The sequence below is a fragment of the Alosa pseudoharengus genome, unplaced genomic scaffold (genome assembly GCF_046254945.1).
Source record: "Alosa pseudoharengus isolate Yale_2024_CS ecotype anadromous, Long Island Sound unplaced genomic scaffold, YU_APseudo_1.1 YU_APseudo_1.1_scf_8, whole genome shotgun sequence".
In the NCBI taxonomy this organism is placed as follows: Eukaryota; Metazoa; Chordata; class Actinopteri; order Clupeiformes; family Clupeidae; genus Alosa; species Alosa pseudoharengus.
The window spans coordinates 28,246,482-28,255,738 of record NW_027468870.1 but is presented as its reverse complement, the minus strand read 5'-3'; the positions used below and the strand labels follow the sequence as shown (position 1 = coordinate 28,255,738).

The following is a 9,257-nucleotide window of genomic DNA, read 5'->3' as shown; positions in this document are numbered from 1 at the left end:
CACTGATGTAACCTATGCCAGTTTAAATCATATGAATCCTCTGGCACCATAAGGAAGGTGCAAAGACAATAAGCAAGGTGGTTCAGTGAGAAGGCCTATTGTGCAATATACTGTTGAAGTAGGTCTACTGTTTTTTTTTTTTTGCTAGGTGGTCCGTAAAACACTGACAAATAGTAATATTGCAGTCTATTAAAATAATGCAAATACAAAACAAGAACATCCAAACTATGCACAGAATTAACAATGTCCTCTTTTTGCCAGACGATGCAGACATCTGGCCTACAGATCCTTTGTAAAATGGTGCTGGGATTATTTAGGGAAAAAGGTCTGAGTTGTTGTTTCGGCTTGTATTGTCCTGGGGATCCGAAGGGACAACACACAAAACACATTTGTTGGCTGTGATGATTCTATTACATTGCTCTTTGATTGCGCTGGGCCACAGGTTGAGCCATCAGGTGTTATTGTGGAGATGTCGCTTTCATCCTCCTCCTCCTCCTCTTGATCAACCCGAGGTCTTCTAGCTGGCCTTGGATGAACAGGCTTGATGGCAGTAGAGGTAGCAGGCCCCCATGCCCATGGTGTATCCGAAGTGCTTGTATCAATACTCATACTTTTCATGAAGTATTCTGTTTGGGTACCTAAAGTAAATAAATGCGTATTACTGTCAAGTTACAACATACTAATAGTACACAGGACATTCACTATCTCACACAAAACTGTACTGGCACAATGGAAACAAAAATATTTTAGTGACTGTGGTAAGGTGTATGATGTACTAAGTAGCACACCCACAAGAAGACATTCGGTAATATCAATTCTATCTGTTATGCAATTCATGGGTTTCATCAGGTCCATTTACACAGGTGTATTAATCAAGCACCATAAAGTCTGCATTCATAATCGAGGTGCTTGATTTTATACACCTGTGGAAAGTGACCTGAAGAAACCCATGAATTGACTTTCCCAAACATTGACGAGCACATAAGAACCTGTATTAGCCTACTAGAAAAAGACTTCTAGAAACTAACTAGCACAACAATAAAAGTTAGATCACAAACCTTTGCTTCTAACGTGATGACCTAATGTAGGCTAGAAAGCTGTGTAGCCTGACATGAGGATGTGCTCTGGAAGACATACAAAACACGAAGTAAACAGCAAGTAATCAAACAAAACATCATTGTAGGCCTACAAAGGTCAATGTAATAATGGCAAGAAGACATAAATTAGACTGAAGTGTAAATACCTGAGCTCTAGTGATATCAACTTAGCCTAATAGTGCACGGGTATTGTGTTTTTGATTTTCCCTGTTTAGACTAGAACAATACCCGTACTTAGTTGAGCATAAAATATTGTTGCTAATATTATTATTTGTGGTTTAACACTTAGGTTAGAAGATTATAGGTTCAACAAGCTAAATCTCTGGGTAGTGTGGTCAGTTTCATATGAGACGAAGCTGAAGTTGGCCGCACATTCAGAATGCGGTGTAGTCAAGTTTCCGTTCCACCTTAAATATTGCAATTTTCTACCGACAGGGGGCAGTGCTGACTGCAAATACGCGATGACACTGGCATTTGCCTAGTAGCAGACGAACATAGGCTACTCCTCACAGACGAATAAAAGCCTTTTTTTCTGGTGACTCCATTGTCGACCAATCTTTAAGTAAATGATACATGCTTTCTGTCAAATAAATCGGTTCATATTGCACTTGTTTTGGGGGGGCTTTTCTGTTTCTTCTTTACATGAGCTATATTTCATATTTTACCATTTATGCACTAGATTTGATACCCATTGCTCACACATGATTTGCCGTGAGATATTACACCACATCCCGATACAACAGTCTCTGAGCTTTCATTTGACACCATGTATGGCCAATTTCGTCGTGAAAATTCACCCTTTTATTACAATTGAAATTCCATGAGCTGTTTTTCATATTCCACAATGTATGCACTAGACTTGATACCTATTGCCCACACAACATTTGCCGTGAAATATTACACCACATCCCGATACTACCGTCTCACAGCGTTCATATGACACCCAGCATGCCAAACTTCGTCGTGGAAAATTGCCATTTTTGTTACATTTAAATTACATGAACTATATTTTATATTCCACAGTATATGCACTAGATTTGATACCTATGGTCCATACATCATTTGCCGTGAAATATTACACCACATCCCGAGACTACAGTCTCTGAGCTTTCATATGACACCTTGCATGCCAAATTCCATCGTGGAAAATGGCCATTTTCCTTACATTTAAGTTACATGAGCTATATTTCATATTTTACAATTTATGCACTAGATTTGATACCCATTGCCCACACATCATTTGCCGTGAAAAATTACACCACATCCCGATACTACAGTCTCTGAGCTTTCATTTGACACCATGCATGGCCAATTTCGTCGTGGAAAATGGGCCTATTTCATAGATTTAATTTACATGAGCTATATTTCATATTCCACAATTTATGCACTAGATTTGATACCTATTGCTCACACATCATTTGCCGTGAGATATTACACCACATCCCGATACTACAGTCTCTGAGCTTTCATTTGACACCATGCATGGCCAATTTTGTCGTGGAAATTTACCCTTTTATTACAATTGAAATTACATGAGCTGTTTTTCATATTTCACAATGTATGCACTGGACTTGATACCTATTGCCCACACAACATTTGCCGTAAAATATTACACCACATCCCGATACTACCGTCTCACAGCGTTCATATGACACCCTGCATGCCAAACTTCGTCGTGGAAAATGGCCATTTTTCTTACATTTTAATTACATGAACTATATTTCATATTCCACAGTATATGCACTAGATTTGATACCTATGGCCCATACATCATTTGCCGTGAAATATTACACCACATCCCGAAACTACAGTCTCTGAGCTTTCATATGACACCTTGCATGCCAAATTCCATCGTGGAAAATGGCCATTTTCCTTACATTTAAGTTACATGAGCTATATTTCATATTCCACAATTTATGCACTAGATTTGATACCTATTGCCCACACATCATTTGCCGTGAAATATTACACCACATCCCGATACTACAGTCTCTGAGCTTTCATTTGACACCATGCATGGCCAATTTTGTCGTGGAAATTTACCCTTTTATTACAATTGAAACTACATGAGCTGTTTTTCATATTCCACAAATGTATGCACTAGATTTGATGCCTATTGCCCAAATATCATTTGCCGTAAAATATTACACCACATCCCGATACTACCGTCTCACAGCGTTCATATGACACCAAGCATGCCAAACTTCGTCCTGGAAAATGGCCATTTTTCTTACATTTAAATTACATGAACTATATTTCATATTCCACAGTATATGCACTAGATTTGATACCTATGGTCCATACATCATTTGCCGTGAAATATTACACAACATCCCGAAACTACAGTCTCTGTGCTTTCATATGACACCTTGCATGCCAAATTCCATCGTGGAAAATGGCCCTTTTTCATAGATTTAATTTACATGAGCTATATTTCATATTTTACAATTTATGCACTAGATTTGATACCTATGGCCCATACATCATTTGCCGTGAAATATTACACCACATCCCGATACTACAGTCTCTGAGCTTTAATTTGACACCATGCATGGCCAATTTCGTCGTGGAAAATGGGCATATTTCATAGATTTAATTTACATGAGCTATATTTCATATTCCACAGTTTATGCACTAGATTTGATACCTATTGCCCACACATCATTTGCCGTGAAATATTACACCACATCCCGATACTACAGTCTCTGAGCTTTCATATGACACCCTGCATGCCAACTTTCGTTGTGGAAAATGGCCATATTTTATAGATTTACTTATTTCATATTTTACCATTTGTGCACTTGATTTGATGCCTATTGCCCAAACATCATTTGCCGTAAAATATTACACCACATCCCGAAACTACAGTCTCTGAGCTTTCATATGACACCCTGCATGCCAACTTTCGTCGTGGAAAATGGCCATATTTTATAGATTTACTTATTTCATATTTTACCATTTGTGCACTTGATTTGATGCCTATTGCCCAAACATCATTTGCCGTAAAATATTACGCCACATCCCGAAACTACAGTCTCTGAGCTTTCATATGACACCTTGCATGCCAAATTCCATCGTGGAAAATGGCCATTTTCCTTACTGCACAATGGATGTAATTACACGCTCCTCGTGATCATTGTCAGATTTCAACAGTTATGACTGACAGTAGAAGTGTGAAATAAGAGAGCAATTCTCATTTATGCTATACATGAGCACACATAGAATTTGTGAGATTTTTTAAGTAGTGCAAAGTCTGTTGTATCTGGATGTGCTGTATGTCACGCCAAATAGGGATCAAATCTGCATAAATCGTAAAACATGAAATATAGCTCATAGAATTTCAATTGTAATGAAATGGGGATTTTCCATGACAAAATTGGCCATGCATGGTGGCAAATGAAAGCTGAGAGACTGTAGTATCGGGATATGGTGTAATTGATGTATGGGCAATAGGTATCAAATCTAGTGAATAAATTGTAAAATATGAAATATAGCTCATATAAATTACATGTATGAAAAATGGCCATTTTCCACGATAGAATTTGGCATGCAGGGTGTCATATGAAAGCTCAAAGACTGTATCGGGATGAGGTGTAATATTTCAGGGCAAATGATGTGTGGGCAATAGGTATTAAGTATGGTAAAATATGAAATATAGCTCATGTAAATTAAATCTATGAAATATGTCCATTTTCCACAACGAAATTGGCCATGCATGGTGTCATATAAAAGCTCAGAGACTGCAGTATCGGGATGTGGTGTAATATTTCACGGCAAATTATGTTTGGGCCATAGGTATCAAATCTAGTGCATAAATTGTGGAATATGAAATATAGCTCATGTAAATTAAATCTATGAAAAAGGGCCATTTTCCACGATGGAATTTGGCATGCAGGGTGTAGGAACGCTGTGAGACATTAGTATCGGGATAGGGTGTAATGTTTCACGGCAAATGATGTGTGGGCAATAGGCATCAAATAGTGCATCATTTGTCAAATATGAAATATAGCTCATGTAACTTAAATGTAAGGCCATTTTCCACGACGAAATTTGGCATGCAGGGTGTCATAGGAACGCTGTGAGATGGTAGTATCGGGATGTGGTGTAATATTTTACGGCAAATGATGTTTGGGCAATAGGCATCATATCTAGTGCATACATTTGTGGAATATGAAAAACAGCTCATGTAATTTCAATTGTAATAAAAGGGTGAATTTCCACGACGAAATTGGCCATGCATGGTGTCAAATGAAAGCTCAGAGACTGTAGTTTCGGGATGTGGTGTAATATTTCACGGCAAATGATGTGTGGGCAATAGGTATCAAATCTAGTGCATAAATTGTAAAATATGAAATATAGCTCATTTAGCTTAAATGTAAGGAAAATGGCCATTTTCCACGATGGAATTTGGCATGCAAGGTGTCATATGAAAGCTCAGAGACTGTAGTTTCGGGATAGGGTGTAATATTTCACGGCAAATGATGTGTGGGCAATAGGCATCAAATCTAGTGCATAATTTGTCAAATATGAAATATAGCTCATGTAAATTAAATCTATGAAAAAGGGTCATTTTCCACGATGGAATTTGGCATGCAGGGTGTCATAGGAACGCTGTGAGACGGTAGTATCGGGATAGGGTGTAATATTTCACGGCAAATGATGTGTGGGCAATAGGCATCAAATCTAGTGCATAATTTGTCAAATATGAAATATAGCTCATGTAACTTAAATGTAAGGAAAATGGCCATTTTCCACGACGAAATTTGGCATGCAGGGTGTCATAGGAACGATGTGAGATGGTAGTATCGGGATGTGGTGTAATATTTTACGGCAAATGATGTTTGGGCAATAGGCATCAAATCTAGTGCATACATTTGTGGAATATGAAAAACCGCTCATGTAATTTCAATTGTAATAAAAGGGTGAATTTCCACGACGAAATTGGCCACGCATGGTGTCAAATGAAAGCTCAGAGACTGTAGTTTCGGGATGTGGTGTAATATTTAACGGCAAATGATGTGTGGGCAATAGGTATCAAATCTAGTGCATAAATTGTAAAATATGAAATATAGCTCATTTAACTTAAATGTAAGGAAAATGGCCATTTTCCACGATGGAATTTGGCATGCAAGGTGTCATATGAAAGCTCAGAGACTGTAGTTTCGGGATGTGGTGTAATATTTCACGGCAAATGATGTGTGGGCAATAGGCATCAAATCTAGTGCATAATTTGTCAAATATGAAATATAGCTCATGTAAATTAAATCTATGAAAAAGGGTCATTTTCCACGATGGAATTTGGCATGCAGGGTGTCATAGGAACGCTGTGAGACGGTAGTATCGGGATAGGGTGTAATATTTCACGGCAAATGATGTGTGGGCAATAGGCATCAAATCTAGTGCATAATTTGTCAAATATGAAATATAGCTCATGTAACTTAAATGTAAGGAAAATGGCCATTTTCCACGACGAAATTTGGCATGCAGGGTGTCATAGGAACGATGTGAGATGGTAGTATCGGGATGTGGTGTAATATTTTACGGCAAATGATGTTTGGGCAATAGGCATCAAATCTAGTGCATACATTTGTGGAATATGAAAAACAGCTCATGTAATTTCAATTGTAATAAAAGGGTGAATTTCCACGACGAAATTGGCCACGCATGGTGTCAAATGAAAGCTCAGAGACTGTAGTTTCGGGATGTGGTGTAATATTTCACGGCAAATGATGTGTGGGCAATAGGTATCAAATCTAGTGCATAAATTGTAAAATATGAAATATAGCTCATTTAACTTAAATGTAAGGAAAATGGCCATTTTCCACGATGGAATTTGGCATGCAAGGTGTCATATGAAAGCTCAGAGACTGTAGTTTCGGGATGTGGTGTAATATTTCACGGCAAATGATGTATGGGCCATAGGTATCAAATCTAGTGCATATACTGTGGAATATGAAATATAGTTCATGTAATTAAAATGTAAGAAAAATGGCCATTTTCCACGACGAAGTTTGGCATGCAGGGTGGCATATGAACGCTGTGAGACGGTAGTATCGGGATGTGGTGTAATATTTTACGGCAAATGTTGTGTGGGCAATAGGTATCAAGTCCAGTGCATACATTGTGGAATATGAAAAACAGCTCATGTAATTTCAATTGTAATAAAAGGGTGAATTTCCACGACGAAATTGGCCATGCATTGTGTCAAATGAAAGCTCAGAGACTGTAGTTTCGGGATGTGGTGTAATATTTCACGGCAAATGATGTGTGGGCAATAGGCATCAAATCAAGTGCACAAATGGTAATATATGAAATATAGCTCATGTAAAGTAAATCTATAAAATATGGCCATTTTCCACAACGAAATTTGGCATGCAGGGTGTCATATGAAAGCTCAGAGACTGCAGTATCGAGATGTGGTGTAATATTTCACGGCAAATGATGTATGGGCTATAGGTATCAAATCTAGTGCATAAATTGTGGAATATGAAATATAGCTCATGTAAATTAAATCTATGAAATATGGCCATTTTCCACGACGAAATTGGCCATGCATGGTGTCAAATGAAAGCACAGAGACTGTAGTTTCGGGATGTGGTGTAATATTTCACGGCAAATGATGTATGGACCATAGGTATCATATCTAGTGCATATACTGTGGAATATGAAATATAGTCATTTAAATGTAAAAAAATGGGCATTTTCCACGATGAAATTTGGCATGCTGGGTGTCATATGAACGCTGTGAGACGGTAGTATCGGGATGTGGTGTAATATCTCACGGCAAATCATGTGTGAGCAATGGGTATCAAATCTAGTGCATAAATTGTAAAATATGAAATATTATAGCTCATGTAAAGAAAGAACAGAAAAGCCCCCCCAAAACAAGTGCAATATGAACCGATTTATTTGACAGAAAGCATGTTGTATCATTTACTTAAAGATTGGTCGACAATGGAGTCACCAGAAAAAAGGCTTTTATTCGTCTGTGAGGAGTAGCCTATGTTCGTCTGCTACTAGGCAAATGCCAGTGTCATCGCGTATTTGCAGTCAGCGCTGCCCCCTGTCGGTAGAAAATTGCAATATTTAAGGTGGAATCGAAACTTAACTACACCGCATTCTGAATGTGCGGCCAACTTCAGCTTCGTCATATGAGTGTAGCTACACCAGGCACGTAACCGAAGCATTCTGTTCGCGTTATGTACTGCAACAATTAGCTTCCAATAGGCCTAATCAATGGAAGTAGCTACAACTGGCATGTTAGTGGCCTGTAGGCTACGTTCGGGAAAATAGACCATTCCTCTAATGGATTTTACCAGAGCCCTTCCTATTAGACATTCTTTGATTTTACACGTCGCGAACAGAACACTTCAGTTACGTGCCTGGTGTAGCTTCCTGTAATATAGGCTAGCCTAAGCCTAGCTTGTACCCTTTTCATGCATGCTAACGTGAAGAATATGAACATGCTATTTTGTAACAGACGTTATGTGGAAAAGTTTGTTTGTACTTACAGCCTGTGAGCTGGTGGTCGATCATCATGACGGTACAGAACCAGGTTTTCAGAACATCGATGCAAAACCACTTTCTAACTGTAGGCAGTGAGTGTGGTCGAAATGATTGGAACACAGAACTAATGTTGCACTACTTCGGTGGTGGTGTTCCAACGATAAATCCGAACCATTTCTTCCTCAACACATGTTTCTAAGGCAAGACATGCAACATTGATGTGTTATTGCCACAAATAACACAGGCACGATTTTTCCCGCCATGTTAGCAACTTGCTGTTAGCTCCTACTAGCTGCAGAGAGACAATCCCCTAGCCGCAAAATCTTCCAGTCTTCCTGTAGGCCAGGGGTCGGCAATTACGTTTGGACCCGGGCCAATTTTTTTTCAGACAATGGCATCGCGGGCCATAGCTTTTGTAATGGGGGGGGGGGGGGGGGGGGGGGGGGGGTTATAGGCCTACTATTTAAATTATTAATTATTATATTATATTAAAATAAACATCATCTAACTTTTAAAATGCATTTAATTTAATTCCATTAAAAACGTTTATTTGCTTATGTGCGCTGTTTTTATGCCGCCTGCTGCATCTCCTGTCGTCTCTCATGAAACAGGCGACTTGCCTAGCAACTTGCCGTAACTAATGTGTAGGCTACA

At 38.6% G+C, this 9,257-nt stretch overlaps 1 long non-coding RNA gene across 1 annotated transcript; it reads right to left on the bottom strand.

Annotated features, from left to right (window-relative positions):
• Positions 1 to 491: 491 nt before the first annotated feature.
• On the bottom strand, positions 492 to 8,839 carry LOC143112421 (uncharacterized). The gene is made up of 3 exons (XR_012984741.1): positions 8,609 to 8,839; positions 1,059 to 1,124; positions 492 to 638 (listed from the first exon to the last, which is right to left on the bottom strand). It is a non-coding gene; the product is annotated as an uncharacterized LOC143112421 (long non-coding RNA).
• Between the last annotated feature and the right edge of the window lie 418 nt (positions 8,840 to 9,257).